This window comes from Medicago sativa, chromosome 8 (assembly GCF_051527215.1).
Source record: "Medicago sativa cultivar Bolivia chromosome 8, Bolivia_mono, whole genome shotgun sequence".
Classification (NCBI taxonomy): Eukaryota; Viridiplantae; Streptophyta; class Magnoliopsida; order Fabales; family Fabaceae; genus Medicago; species Medicago sativa.
This window is the reverse complement of record NC_140756.1, coordinates 26959875-26974814: the sequence shown is the minus strand read 5'-3', so window position 1 is coordinate 26974814 and position 14940 is coordinate 26959875. Positions and strand designations below refer to the sequence as shown.

The 14940-nt window shown below is 36.0% G+C and overlaps 1 pseudogene across 1 annotated transcript; it reads right to left on the bottom strand.

The window, feature by feature from the left end:
• Positions 1 to 2157: 2157 nt before the first annotated feature.
• Positions 2158 to 11604, bottom strand: LOC146898001 (uncharacterized; annotated as a pseudogene). Its single transcript, XR_015023148.1, has 9 exons — positions 11289 to 11604; positions 11116 to 11198; positions 3796 to 4016; positions 3487 to 3698; positions 3265 to 3394; positions 3008 to 3165; positions 2787 to 2912; positions 2510 to 2684; positions 2158 to 2422 (listed from the first exon to the last, which is right to left on the bottom strand). The product of XR_015023148.1 is annotated as an uncharacterized LOC146898001 (transcript).
• Between the last annotated feature and the right edge of the window lie 3336 nt (positions 11605 to 14940).

The following is a 14940-nucleotide window of genomic DNA, read 5'->3' as shown; positions in this document are numbered from 1 at the left end:
GAGTATATCCTGTCTGCCTTTTTTTTTTTTTTTTTTTTTTAAATTGTGTAGTAATTCAAAATTCGACTGTTAGGCTGAATGAAGATTGTTCTGCTTAAGGGTGTTCGCGGTGCGGTTTGGTTCGATTTTGAGGGTAAAAGTCACCCGAACCAAAAGATAAAAAAGCTTGCGGTTTGGTTTGGTTCGGTTTACTTTAAAAATAAAATCCTAATCAAACCAATGTGGTTTGGGTTGGATCGGTTTCTGCGGTTTTTTTAGACGATACATTTTTTTGTTTCCAACATTAAAATCAAGTTAAAAAACTTAAACATAACATATTTTCTGCAATGTTTTAAATTTCATCAAATATTACAATTTCATTTTCATTTTACAATGTTTCTAACAACACTAGATCGTCTACCCGTGCTGCCGCACGGGTCATAATTAGCTAAGAACAAAACTTGTTTATTATGGGTTGCGAAATGACCGCTATGAAACGTATTTGACCGTTGCGAAATAACTTAATGTTAATAATTAATTTAATGTGGTACATGTTACATAAGTTCGAATGGGTATGAAACTAATATAAAACCGGATCCATCAATTGGTACAATATAATATACTCCAGTCTGATCACCTTCGATTAGTGGCAAGGCATTGCAACATCAAAATTATTCTTATAAAACCAATATTGACGTCCTAAAGAGCTAAGTGATCGAACACCACACCTGGAAGCATTAATAAATAAACAAATAATTTAGTTATTAGTGTTAAACTGGCATCCATACATGCAAACTTAGTAAATCTTTCCAATTATTCATCGCATTGTCACATACCAAAGCTTGTTACCAAAAACAAAGTCTGCATAATTTAGAGCAGCAGCCGTAAAGCCTAAGCAGCAACAATTCCTTGAACAAAAGTCTATATAACGTAAGGTTACCTGGGCAAGCATGTGTTATTAACATGGTTGTCCCAATAACCTTTGACATTGAAAACTTAACTTGGTTGTCTCAATGGCATACAATACCTTTTTCCTATAAACAAAACTTGAGCACCGTGTGCACACCTAATTAATTAACTTGGGGTAGTATAATAATTGAAAGTATACATTTAGAACCTGTTTATATTCCCAACAGGCATTCCACATCATTTATATATGATAAATTTTGGAGATGGTTAATAACCCATGTGTTAACTACTTTTAAGTAACCACCTTGCTTTATATTCATACTCCCTCCGTCCCTTAATGTAACCCCCCTTTGCATTTTTCACATTTCTTAAGAAAAGTTGTCAGTGTAATTAATGTGTCTGTTTTGTGTATTAATATTACCAAATTGTCCTTTGTTTGTATGTGTATTAAATTTGACTTTTCATATTTCAAGATAAGTTAGTAGTATTAATTAGGGGTATGTTTAGGAAAAAAGTAATAAATGCATCTAGTAATTTAAAAAGGGGGTTACATTTAGGGACAAAAATAAAATCAAATGGGTGGTTACATTAAGGGACGGAGGGAGTATATCATAAAAAATAGAAACAAAATGCAGTTATGTCTTGCTTTGCATTATTTTAATCTATATACACGTGAAATCCTAACATTAATAAAATTTGGATTCTTCTAGTTTACAATTTATTGACCACTTGAATAATATAGTGGTTTTTCCTTATGTACATACATTTTCAGCTGAAGTGTAAGTATTCAAATTAAGCACTTGCGCCATATGAAGTGTAACAGTTTAGTTGAGCAATATGATTACACAGTATTGTTCATAGAAATTGACATTATTCCAAAATGTACCAGACTGAATTTTGTATCAGATTAAAATAGGAAATAGTAAACCAGCAATTTAGTGTATAGAATAAAATTCTTTAAAGAGCACATTTTTATACACAAAGAGCAGGGCGGCACATAAATTTTTTAAAGGATCATTTTTATACAAAAAGAGCAGCACTGAATGAAAGAAGTTGATTATTATCAATGAAGCTAATTTATCAGAGTGACAGAACTATCGACCTTCCAATTGTTTCAAACCACATACATAAACAAAACGTTCATAGCAGATACATGATTAATCTGCTAATCAGTTTGCCAATTATGCTTGCGCCGAAACTATAATATCGTCGATTAGCTAATATGAAAATATAATGTAAACGTCAGCAGAAATTAATTGACTACCATCATAATAAGAAACATAATAATATTAGTTGAAGAGATAAACAAATTCTCAACAGCAGAATTCAAATGGTAGTTCACGGGCAGTGTTTTAATGCTTGGAGCATACAGATAACATCAATTGATAAAAAAGGCCAAATACTTAAAAACTAAACACCAAAAAAACATAAACATAAACTTAGTTCAGATTAATGATATACCTCTTCTGGTTTATCATTCAGAAGATTCACAACAGTGTTTCCCAAGATCAGCATCAGATTCCTTGCTCCAATCCTGCAATTTAATTAATACGATCTAGTTATTTACAAATGTTGAACTTCACAAACTGACAACACAAAGAACAAAACTAATTCGCACAACCTTTATTTTGTGTAGAGTCATGAACTTCTTAATTAAATCCTTATCATCAGTTGCACACTTGACCGAATAATTTCGCCAGTTGTGTGCCAAATTCCCATCAGTTAGCTCAACTTTAAAAAGCATTAGTTTCCGAACCAATGTATCCAGCTCCGGAGGATAAGTCACTGAATCCTTACTATGTAATATAAACAACACAAAGCTTGTTACAAATAGCACACATAAGTAGCTGAATAAAAAACCAACATTGTATTAGATAAAACAAAAATTGAGTGTATACATTACGTTTCCATGTGAATCAATCATGTCTTGGACGCTCTTTCCAGCATAGGTTGAAACATTACGATCGAACAAAATGAAACTTGCAGATCCTGTCATATCCATCACTTGTACATGAACTTTGTACCTGTTGGATCATCAAAGGAAAGTAAGAGACACGCACATAACATAGAGCATCCATCAAACTAAAATGAGCACGATGAAGACAGTCTGGACATTCACCTAGGAACTGCATTCCTGCTTTGGTTGCACCTAGGACAAAAGATCCTCCCAGCAATTAGTTTAATTCTTCCAGCACATTTGGTGCATACTTGGTGGTAGTACCAATTGCACTCAGATTCAATTCCGCAAATGGTCGCCATAACTATTCCAATGCATTGCTACATACACCACAATTTACACATTTCATTAAACCAATTTGCGCACCAAACCAAAAATTAAATGAACAAATATATTGTTAATATACTCAAGCTCCGTACATCAGTGGATTCAATCAAGTCTTCGATGGTCATCTTCTTTGATTTTAGCATATCATCCGCCAAAGGGACCACAATAGATCCTGTGACTTGACTGACACCCTGTGTCAGCTCCACATTTGTATCAGTCATCCTGTCACAAATAGCGGAACCGTTTCAGTTTTACAAAAATGACATACATCAGTAATCTTTAATGCTTAATTAAATAAATAATTGATGTCATACTTTTTACGGTATTCCTTAACATGTGGGTAATCATCGTCCAAAATGAGTTTCGTTCCATAAAATGCATTAGAGATTCCCATCACCCCATAGTATTTTTTAGTTTGCCTAGTTGTATGGCAGCCACAACAGGAGATGTTGAATCGCGCACAGTCAAGTAAGCATCCATTCTCTCGGCATATGTATCCCACAAAGAACAGAGAATCTTAGTTCCCCTACATCATAGTTACATAAAAAAAAAGCCAAATTAAGAACAGTCGTAAAAAAAAGTGGATGTAATATAACCATTGGAACATGATAAAATTCACTTACTCAGTGTCCTCAAGAGTGATGTCAAGTAGCTTGCTCCTCTTTCCATTCACGTCTTTATCCTTCAAGGCGTCCTTTTCAACAACGTGCGCATCTATCAGATCTTGCACAGTTTTTCCAACACAATTCATCACATTTTTGTCAAACAATATGAAGCTTGTGGACCCAATATTGTCCATAAGACCCAAACACCATATTATAATATGCAGAGTTAGTGAATGAACCTATGCAAACACCATATTATATAAGGGATGTCGAGAACACAGACCCGAGGACAGCATTTCTACTTTGATTACATCTTCCAGCAATAACTTTGATTCTTCCGGGCTCCGGCACATTTGGTACATGCTTGAATGAACGGGAAGCGGAAGAGGCAACGGGACAGAGAGACCTAGAGAGGAGGCCGCAGGAGAAAATTCAACGCTGGCGGTGGCATACATAAAACAAATTTTTATTGTACACCAGTTAGTCAATGATTGTTAACAATTAAAATCAAGCACATAACTCAACGGACCTAACCTAACCACACAGATATTGCCTCTACTATTTAATCAATAAAAAAAATTAAACCAAAATAGAGTAGAAAGGTTAACCAATTGTGTAACCAACTTTGTTATATGGAGTTCAACAATTTAAAAACTAAAAATGATATATGGAGTATTATGAATTAGAAATGGGTTTTAAAACATTGAATGAAAAACCAAATTATAAGTGAAAGTTCACAGAGACAATATATCAAACAGCTTGTGGACAAAAGTAAGAAGCAAAAACTTATTCACAAAGAGGAATTTGTATTTACCTTTTGCTTGTTCTCATGAGAATTTTCCATTGTTGAAACAAAAAAAAAAAAACATGGAACGTGAACATATGAGAAATAGATTTGAGAAAGAAAAATATGAAAGCAAATCGTGAGAAGACAGTGAAAAATATGAAAGAAAAATATGAAAGCAATCGTGGGAAGGAAAGGTGAATTGGGAAATTGAGAAGCAAAAAAAATGACGGTAGAGAAAGATGAAGAATTTTTTTTTGAAGAAGAAGAAGAAGGGAAGGTGCAGTTCACGGTTTTTTTTAGTGGGAAATTGTATGTATGTTACCCACTTACCAATGCTTTCTTTTTCCAATGTTTGAAGACAGTGGAATGCTTCATTGGGAATACGGCCAATTTGAAATTCAAATTTGATGGAGCCATTTTGTTGAATTAAGCAACATAGATAGATTAATCCAAGGGCTGAAATGATTTGGAGCCAAAAAAGTAGGGTTAGGGGTTGGGAATTAGGGTAAGGAAAACAAACAGCACACGAACCAATTTATTGACACACAATTTTCTACTATTAATCCAAGTATCAATTTTTTTTTTTTTAAATTGTGTAGTAATTCAAAATTTGACTGTTAGGCTGAATGAAGATTGTTCTGCTTAAGGGTGTTCGCGGTGCGGTTTGGTTCGATTTTGAGGGTAAAAGTCACCCGAACCAAAAGATAAAAAAGCTTGCGGTTTGGTTTGGTTCGGTTTACTTTAAAAATAAAATCCTAATCAAACCAATGCGGTTTGGGTTGGATCGGTTTCTGCGGTTTTTTTAGACGATACATTTTTTTGTTTCCAACATTAAAATCAAGTTAAAAAACTTAAACATAACATATTTTCTGCAATGTTTTAAATTTCATCAAATATTACAATTTCATTTTCATTTTACAATGTTTCTAACAACATAAACCAAGTTATAAACATGGACAAAACATAATCCTATTTAGTAAGCAATGCAAAAGACTAAGATTTAATCTTTCTCTAAAATTTCAAATAGCACATAAATACATTTTTAAATAAAAAGTAAAGAAAAAATCTAACAAGAGAAAAAATATGTCATTTTATAAAGTTTCCATTGAGTTTCTATGAGTATCGGTTTAGGTGAGATATGTTTAATCAACATTTTTCTTATGTTGCGGTTTGGTTTGGTTCGGTTTGGTTTGTAAAATGAAAACCACAAACCAAACCAAACCATGCGGTTGAGCAAGAAAATGATTCGATTACATCCGAACCAAATGCGATTTTTTGCGGTTTTGGTTTGGATTGGTTCGGTTTGCGGTTTTTCTATTGGATTGGTTTGGTTTTGAACACCCCTTATTCTACTCAATAACCAAACTCGGCTTTTATATTTTTTTTTTTAGAAACTTTTATATTGATTTATTATAATTTATTTATGATAATATAATCTTTTAAACTCAAACTATATAACTCAAACTTTTTACGAACTCATAAACTATGGTTAGTGAACTTTTAGTAAACTAAAGGTATTAGAGAGTTTTGGAATATGACTCTCTAGAGAAGAATTGACTCATCATCATGATTTTTTATTTCTTAATTCTATTTATCTACATATATGGTGCTTTTAATGTATTTGATGGTTAAAATAAATTATTTTGATGACCGAGCAATTAAGTTAAAAAAGAAATAGAGACGAAGTCACAAAATTAATCACGCAGGAGATACCTTTGGAAGCCTAGGAGGAGTTACATTGTATGTACAAAAAAATAGATTAAAGCTTAAAGATAAGAAGTAAGAATGTTTGTTTAGCCTAAAATTAATGTGATTGATTGGATAAGGCCTACATTATCCTTTGATGAATTGAGGGTAATTTACGTCTAATATGGTAAGTATGATTCGATTCTGAAACGAATGAAATAGAAATCACATGTTGGATGAAGGTGATGAAGAAGTTTGAAGTTCTTGAATCATATAATTAAAAAAAGGGGTTAAAACAATTCCATATATGTAAATCCTTAGAGAAACCAATGTACATTGCATTGGCAGATCATTAAGATACCATTCATGCTCTTCTGGCTTGCCCGCGAGCTGTGTTGTATGAAGCAAATATGTGTGGGAGGATATAGAGCAAGCATTAAGTCTGAATTATAACATGGAAGTTGCGGTTTTTCTCTTGCTGCAGTGCCTCCATGCATCTCAATGTGCTCGTTTCACAGCCATCCTTTGAAGTTTATGCAAAAGAAGGAATATGAAATTATGGCAGCAAGTGGATGAAACAACGACTCAGGTGTTGGAGTGCACACCATGCATTTATTGGAGGATTGGAAAATGACGCAAGGAATGCAGACAAGTTACTGACACACAGATGTGCATCAACAGGCTGGACCGAGTAATGATATCAGCCATCGGTGGAAAAAAAAACCATCCCCATGTTGATTTAAATGTAATGTCGATGCCTCTTTCTCATCATCTCAGAATAAGGTTGGTATTGATATGTTCATTCGCGATGCCGACAGATGCGTTGTGCTTGAGAAGACCATCTGGCTTTCCCCATTGTGATCAGTGCAGACAGATGAAGCGATGGAACTTTATCAAGTGTTACAGCGGGCAGCTGACCTTCATTTCAATAACATGGATTTTACACTCGACTCGAATTTAGTGGTTGATGCTTTTCATGGAGGCAGCACCAATGTCACTGAGTTTCGTAGTATCATACAAAGTTGTGGTCAGTTGTTTCATAATTATTTTCAAAGCTCTATGGTTGAGTTTAGCCGGAGATAAGGTAAAGGAGTCGCTCATGCCTTAGTGAAAGTAAATCTTGAAGGTGAGAAAAACACAAGAAGGGGGGGTTGAATTGTGTTTTGAAAAATTCTTCGTTTCTCCTAAAAACTGAACACACTGATCAGAAGCTAAGTGAGACAGCTTCTGGAGTGATGATCAGAATCTAAATGCAGCGGAATAAAACAGAGAGAGAGAAGAAGAACAACACAAAGCAATTATACTGGTTCCTTCCACAATCCGGAAGTAGTCCAGTCCCCCTTGCACTTCCAAGGAGATTTCACTAAGAGTAATATCTGATTACAATTGCTCAAGCACACAAGCAAGAGACTTCCTTTGCTCCAGCGCACAAGCTAGAGACTTCCTTTGCTCAAGAACACAATCAAGAGACTTCCTGCTCAAGCACAACTGCAAGAGACTTCCTAACTAAACAAAATTACACAGAAAATTGTTTAAGATTGAACACTTGATATACAATCAGAGGTGCTCACAATATAAATCAGATACAGACTCAATGGACTTAAGAATTTCTAAGATATGACTTTGAGACACAGAAATTCTAAGTGAATGCAGAACAATTTCAGCAGAGGTTTGGCACTTGTAAAAAATGTTGTGAGTCTTTCGTTCAGCGTTCTTGCATTGCCAAAACTCTAAGTCTTCACTCCTTTATATAGAGGTGTGAAAGAGACGTTGTGAAATTGCCAGCACACCAAAGAGTCGTTGTTGAAGCTTGATCTTTCACCAATGATATTTTGCCTGATTTGGTTGTTGTCCTATGAAGAACAAATTTGAAATCCATTCCTTATCTAAAGGAACATCTATGCAGGCGAAGCCGTATTCTGAAGCTGTTTTCTTGTCTTGTAGCGTGGACACAAAACAGAGTAGTGGAGAAGGTGGTTGTACAGTTCGTACAAAGGTACAATGTCAACGCTTTCGTCCAAATTGCAAGCACATGCCTTCAAACACCTTTGAAATGACCGTTGCAAAGTTCCACTAATTTTCTGCTGTGTTTTCGAGTCCAATAGACAGCTTTTGCAGTGTAGATTCTTCAATCTTTGAATCTTCTGCAAATCCAGTTGATCTTCAGCTTCTGGTGAAATGACTTCTGATGAGGCAGCTTCTGCAGCTTCTGATGGTGCAGCTTCTGATGATGCAGCTTCTGATAATGTGGCTTCTGGACCTCTTGTCTTCAGGAGCACTATTTCTTCAGGAGCACGTTTTACTCTCTTCAGGAGCAGCTTGACTTCAGGAGCGCTTTCCACTTTCAGGAGCGTATTGCCTTCAGAATCGTCTAAGCTTCATTTTCATTTGCTCTTTATTTGCTCATTCAGAACCAATTAATGATGTAACTTTTTAACTATGGTCCTGTACACTTGAACAAATATTAGCTAGTCCAATTTACAATTTTTAATACCTTGTTATCATCAAAAATCTTTGAGGTTCATTGTTAAACACATTTTGTTCCAACAATCTCCCCCTTTTTGATGATGACAAACAATAGTATTTAAAATTGGTCAATTGTTGTTAATCTAATTAACGAGTTGACTTTGGCGTTTCTGAGGTTTGTAAGCTCAGAGTCTGAGGTTTGTAAGCTCTAACTCCCCCTGAGTCTGATAGTCTTTAAGGTGAGGTTTGTAAGCTCCCCCTATGTTCTATCCAGGTTAATTAAATTCATTTTTCGCACAATAATATCAGAGCAAAAAAAATTGAAAGAATTGACTTATAGATAAGAAGAATGGTTCAATTAATTTTATTTGAAATTTGATACTTCACCCTTTTTGATACACCCTTTTAAAGGTAAAACAAAAAGATAGAAATTTTTCAAAATTTTCAAATATTATTAATGGGGCTATGAGCCTTTAAATACTATCACATATACTCCCCCTTTTGTCATTAGCAAAATGACATAAACAAGAAGAAGAGATGAGAAAAACATAAGATTAAAGGTTCAGAGCATAATTCAAATTATCTTAAAGCATATTAACCATCTCCAAAGATTAAATAACAAGCATAGCAAGCATTATTATCAAAGCAAATAATAACACACAAGATATGAACAGTTACAGATTTTCAGAAGCAAGAAGAATTCAGAAGCTTATAATATCAGAAGCGAAAAGAACTAAATCAGAAGCAGAGATGATCAAAGAATATTAAAAGCCTAAAGAGAAAAAAAAAATAAGCTAAAAGTGTGCAACTATGGGTTTGGCTTATTTCTCTAAAATCTTCTTCAGAAGCTCTTGAACATCAGCATACTTCTTGTCCATATCTTTTCTGTAGTTGTCTTCTCTGATCTTGGCTTCTTGCATATCAGCTTCCAATTTTGATATTTTCAGCTTCTGCTCTAGTAGCTCTGTTTCAAGCCTGTCATTTTCTTCTTTGAGCACCTTGTTCTCCTGAGCTAGAGCCAGGTTAGGTGCATCAATCTTCTCCAGGATCTCAGAAGGAATAATCAGATGCAGCTCCTTAGGCAGGAATTCATCAGGTTCTTTGCCTCTGATACTGAGTGGATTCTTCACCCAAGTACCAAGAACTTCAACATCTCCAGTATTCTCTTCTATTCCATTCAACCAATCTTCCAGCTTCTGCTTGGCTTGCTCTTGAGCCTCAATGCAGGAATCATGCAAAGCTGAAATCAGGTTGACGACCCTTTCTTTTATCCTTCTCCATTGCTTCTGATAGCTAACTTGATGACCCAAGTCATTTCTTCCTGCTATCAGTCTGAGAACTTCAGAAGCAATATCTTCCCACACATCTTTTAGTACTTGAGAATCCAGGTAAATGGTGGGAGGTGAAGGTTGTTTAGAGGGTTTTGGAGGGGCTAAGTGTATAATGGGTAGGTTTGATGATGATTGGTCATTTGTAGTTAAGGATTGGCTAGTTGATGGTTGGTCAGGAGTGGGGTCAACTACCATATCAGAGGCATGATCATTTTGATCATCCTCAGAGTCTGTGTCCATATCACATACACCAGTATGATGGGTGATCTTGATAACTTGTACTGGTGAAGGAGTTATGGAAGCAGGGTTTGGCTCAGGAACAATGTGTTCAGGAGCAGTAGTTTCAGGTTCAGGTTCAGGAATGGGTTTAGCAACTGGTTGTTCAGAAACAATATGTTCAGGAACGGTCTTTTGAGGAGTGACTTGTTCAGGAACAGATGGTTCAGGAACAGTTGGGGGTGATGAAGTTATAGGGGGTGAAAAGGCTTTTTCTGGTGAAGGTTTTTGTTGAGGGGGGTCTTCTGAAACAACTTTATCAGAAGCAGCTGCTTCTGGAGTTGTCTCAGAGGCTTTCTCTGACGTTGACTCAACATTTTCTGGTACAATCATGTTGAGGGGTTGAATGTTAAGAGGTTGAGGGTTAAGACGAAAGATATTATTAATGACTCTATCTCTCTGCACAGCCAATTCAGTCAACTTCTCATTGATTATATGACCAACTGGTTCATAAATGCTTGACTGAGATGGCTTTGTGTTGGTATTGGTTGATGTTGACTGGCGTTTTACTGGTTTTCGAAAAAGTTGAGCTAAGGGTATATCATCATCAGAATTTGAAGATGATGATGAGGATTTTGAAGAAGGTGAAGGAGAGTCACTGGATATCTCATGTACTACTGGTTCTGAGTGTGTGAATATATTACCTGTTGTAGAAGGTTCTGAACAATCAGCTGACTTCATTTGATCGTCTTCAGCAATGCCAAAAATTTTAAGAAGTTGTGATGCTTCTGTCATTACCCTCTCTTGAAGTTCAGAAGCGATCTCCATAGCTTTTCCAATAGCTTCTGACACATTAGTAGGAGCTTCACCCTTCTCAGACACATGAGGAAAGTCCTTGGTCCTCCTTACTGCTGGCTTCCTCTTCTTCTTTGGTACTACAGGTTGATTACCAGTAATGCCAACATCCATGATCAACCTCGAATCCATGTCTTCAATAGCTTCTTCAATTGATGGTACAGATGAACCACCAATCTTGAGCTTGTCAGCAGCAACTCTTGCCTTCTTAATGGTCTTTTCAACCTCCAGATAATCTTCTGCAGTCATTTTTCTTTTAGATTTTCTGCCTTTTGCTAGAGGCACTGCACCACCAAACATTTCTTCAGGTACTTCATCCAACCTGATGATCTTGTTGGTTGTCTCATAGTGATCCTTGATGTACCTCATCTGCACTTCAATAGGATCCCGTTTGCAAATGGGTGGAAAATCTCTCATAAGATCAGACAACACATGGGATTCACTTAAATCAGTTTGAAGTTGGGTGACTTTACTGATTAGCTTCATATTTAAGAGAGTATGAGCATTAATGAACTTTCCAGTCTTAGTGTCAAGTAGCTGATTTGTGTAACCTTGAGATCTACTGAGACTGTCCAAGACACCTCCTTGATAGAATATCTCCGATAAGAGTCTTCCATAAGGAACCCAGGGTTTATCCAGTAGCTGACTCTGTTTCAGACACTCTATGAGGTACTTGAACATATATTTGGGCACGTTCACTTTTTCCTTTTTGATGAAGTGCTGGAGAAGGACCTTCTTAGCTAAATTTGGTTTCACACTGTCACCACATGGAAACAGGTTCTCATTCTGAATCTTCAGAAGCATCTTAGTTTCCATGCTCAATTCAGCATATTTCTTCTCCTTCTCAGAATTGTATATTACCAAATTAGCTTGCTTTTTCCAAATGCGTTTTTCAGCAGCATCTGAAAGATCAATTCCAGAATAGTATCCAGACGCTTCAACCTTAAGAACAGCTTCTATCTGCCATTGAGTAATTCTTACTGGAATACCGCAGATACTTGATCTGATTTCGTCTTCAACAAACGGCGCAAGACCCATTTCTTCTCTTGTCTTCCCTTCTAATTCAGGATACATTAACACCATCTGACTTTCCTCAGCTAGGGATGCCGCTCTGTTGTAAAATTTTGCTCTTACCCAGAAGTGTCTAACCAGAGCTTCATATGTTGGTCCATTCAACATTTTGAAGTAATGCATGAGTCCTTGCTCTTCATAGTAGCTTCTGATCCAACACTTATGAAAGGCCAGAGAATCAAAATCCACTGGATTCTCTATCTGAACTTGTAAATCCCATTCTTCCAATTTCATGCTTCTTCCTCTGTAGTCATATTCAGGGACCATTCGTGAAGTAGATACTGAACCTTCTCGTTGCGAACTTGATGATGCCATTGATGATGATTGAAGAAGATTTAGAGAATATAGGGTTCTAAGGTTTTTGCGCTTACTTCGCAAGAGGTTTGAGAGCAAAATGTGTTTGTTGTGAGTGAGTAGTGTGTGAATTGAAAAAGTGTTTAAGAGTAAAAACGTTTACAATTCAAAAGAGACAAACAAACATAACATTAATGACAAATTGGGGGCGCGTGAAAAGTACTTTCAAAGCTATTAAATCATCATTGCCCTTTTAGTTATACACCAACACATACAGGTCACGTAAGAAGTTCACAGAGTAACTACCAAGTTAGTGGGCCAGAAGTTACTTTTAAAAAGTAACTCCCAACGTTTCCACTAATTCAACTATTCAAAAGCAATAAATCCAGCTTCTGGACTTCAGATGCTGACGTCATCATTATCAGAAGCGAGTTTTCCTCAGAACCTCAATAAAGAGCTTCTGATGGACTACTGCTTCTGAACTAACTTCAGAACCTAAATTCCTATTCAGGAGCAAGCAAGCATTTAATCAGATACAAAGTGCATGTTCAAATTTTTCTTTATAAAATCAAATCTTTCAACAGTTAAAGGCTTAGTAAATATATCAGCCCATTGATTTTCAGTATCAATGAATTGTATATCTAAAATTCCTTTTTGAACATAATCTCTGATAAAATGGTGTTTGATTTCAATGTGCTTAGCTCTTGAATGCAAAATTGGATTTTTAGACAAACAAATAGCAGCAGTATTATCACAATAAATGGGAATATTGTTAGCAATTATCTGATAGTCTTCCAACTGATGTTTCATCCAAAGTAGTTGTGTACAACAACTTGCAGCTGAAATGTATTCTGCTTCTGCTGTAGACATAGCAATAGTTGTTTGTCTTTTGCTAGCCCAGGATATAAGATTATCACCCAGAAATTGACAATTGCCACTGGTTGACTTTCTTTCAATCCTATCACCAGCATAATCAGCATCACAGAATCCAATTAGCTTATAATCTAAGGATTTCCTATAAAGGAGTCCAAGATTAGTTGTTCCTTTCAAATACCTGAAGATTCTCTTGACAGCAGTCATATGAGATTCTCTAGGATCTGATTGGAATCTTGCACACAAGCATACACTGAATAAAATATCTGGCCTAGATGCAGTAAGGTATAACAAGGAACCAATCATACCTCTATACAGCTTCTGATCTACTTTAGCTCCTTCATCTTCTTTGCTTAAGGTGCACGTAGGGTGCATTGGAGTGTTCATCACTTTACAATCTTCAAGTTTGAACTTCTTCAGAAGCTCCTTTGTGTACTTTGATTGATGAACATAGACTCCATCTTTGCATTGATTGATTTGAATGCCAAGGAAGAACTTCAGCTCTCCCATCATGCTCATTTCAAATTCATCCTGCATCAACTTAGAGAATTCCTTGCAAAGAGATGCATTAGTAGAACCAAATATTATATCATCAACATATATTTGCACAACAAGAATATCTTTCCCAAGGGTCCTTCTGAAGAGTGTTATATCAACCTGTCCTCTTTTAAAATCATTCTTGATTAAGAAATTACTTAGTCTATCATACCAAGCTCTGGGAGCTTGTTTCAAGCCATATAGTGATTTCTTCAGTTTAAAAACATGGTCAGGATATTTAATATCCTCAAATCCAGGAGGTTGCATGACATACACTTCTTCTTCTATGACACCATTTAGAAATGCACTCTTGACATCCATCTGATATAATATTATGCCATGATTAACTGCATAGGAAAGAAGTAACCTGATTGCTTCCAATCTTGCAACTGGAGAAAATGTTTCAGTGTAATCAATGCCTTCTTGTTGACTATACCCTTGTGCAACAAGCCTGGCTTTGTTTCTTGTTACTTCACCTTGCTCATTCAGCTTGTTTCTGAATACCCATTTTGTTCCAATAATGTTCTTGTGCTGAGGTTTGGGTACCAGATCCCACACATCATTTCTTTGAAATTGATTCAACTCTTCTTGCATAGCTAGGATCCATCCATCATCTGAGAGTGCTTCATCAACTGTTGTAGGTTCAATCATTGAGATTAGTCCAATCATTGACTCTACTTGTCTGAAATGTGATCTTGTTCTTCTTGGACTATCTTTATTTCCAATGATTAGCTCCTCAGGATGTGAAGACTTATGTTTGAATATGTTTCTGGGAGGATCTGCTTGATGTGAGCCATCTTGTGCTTCATCAGAAGCAGTTTCATCTTGTGCTTCTGATGTGGGTTCAGCTTCTGGACTATCTTCAGATTCAGCTATCTGATCAGGTTCTGGAGTAACTTCAGGAACCTGTATCTCTACAAAACTTTCATCTTGCTTTGAAGTTTTATCTTCAAGCTCTTTGTCATCAAATCTGACGTGCATAGATTCTTCAACACAGAGTGTCTCTGAATTATACACTCTGTATGCCTTTGACCTTTCAGAGTAACC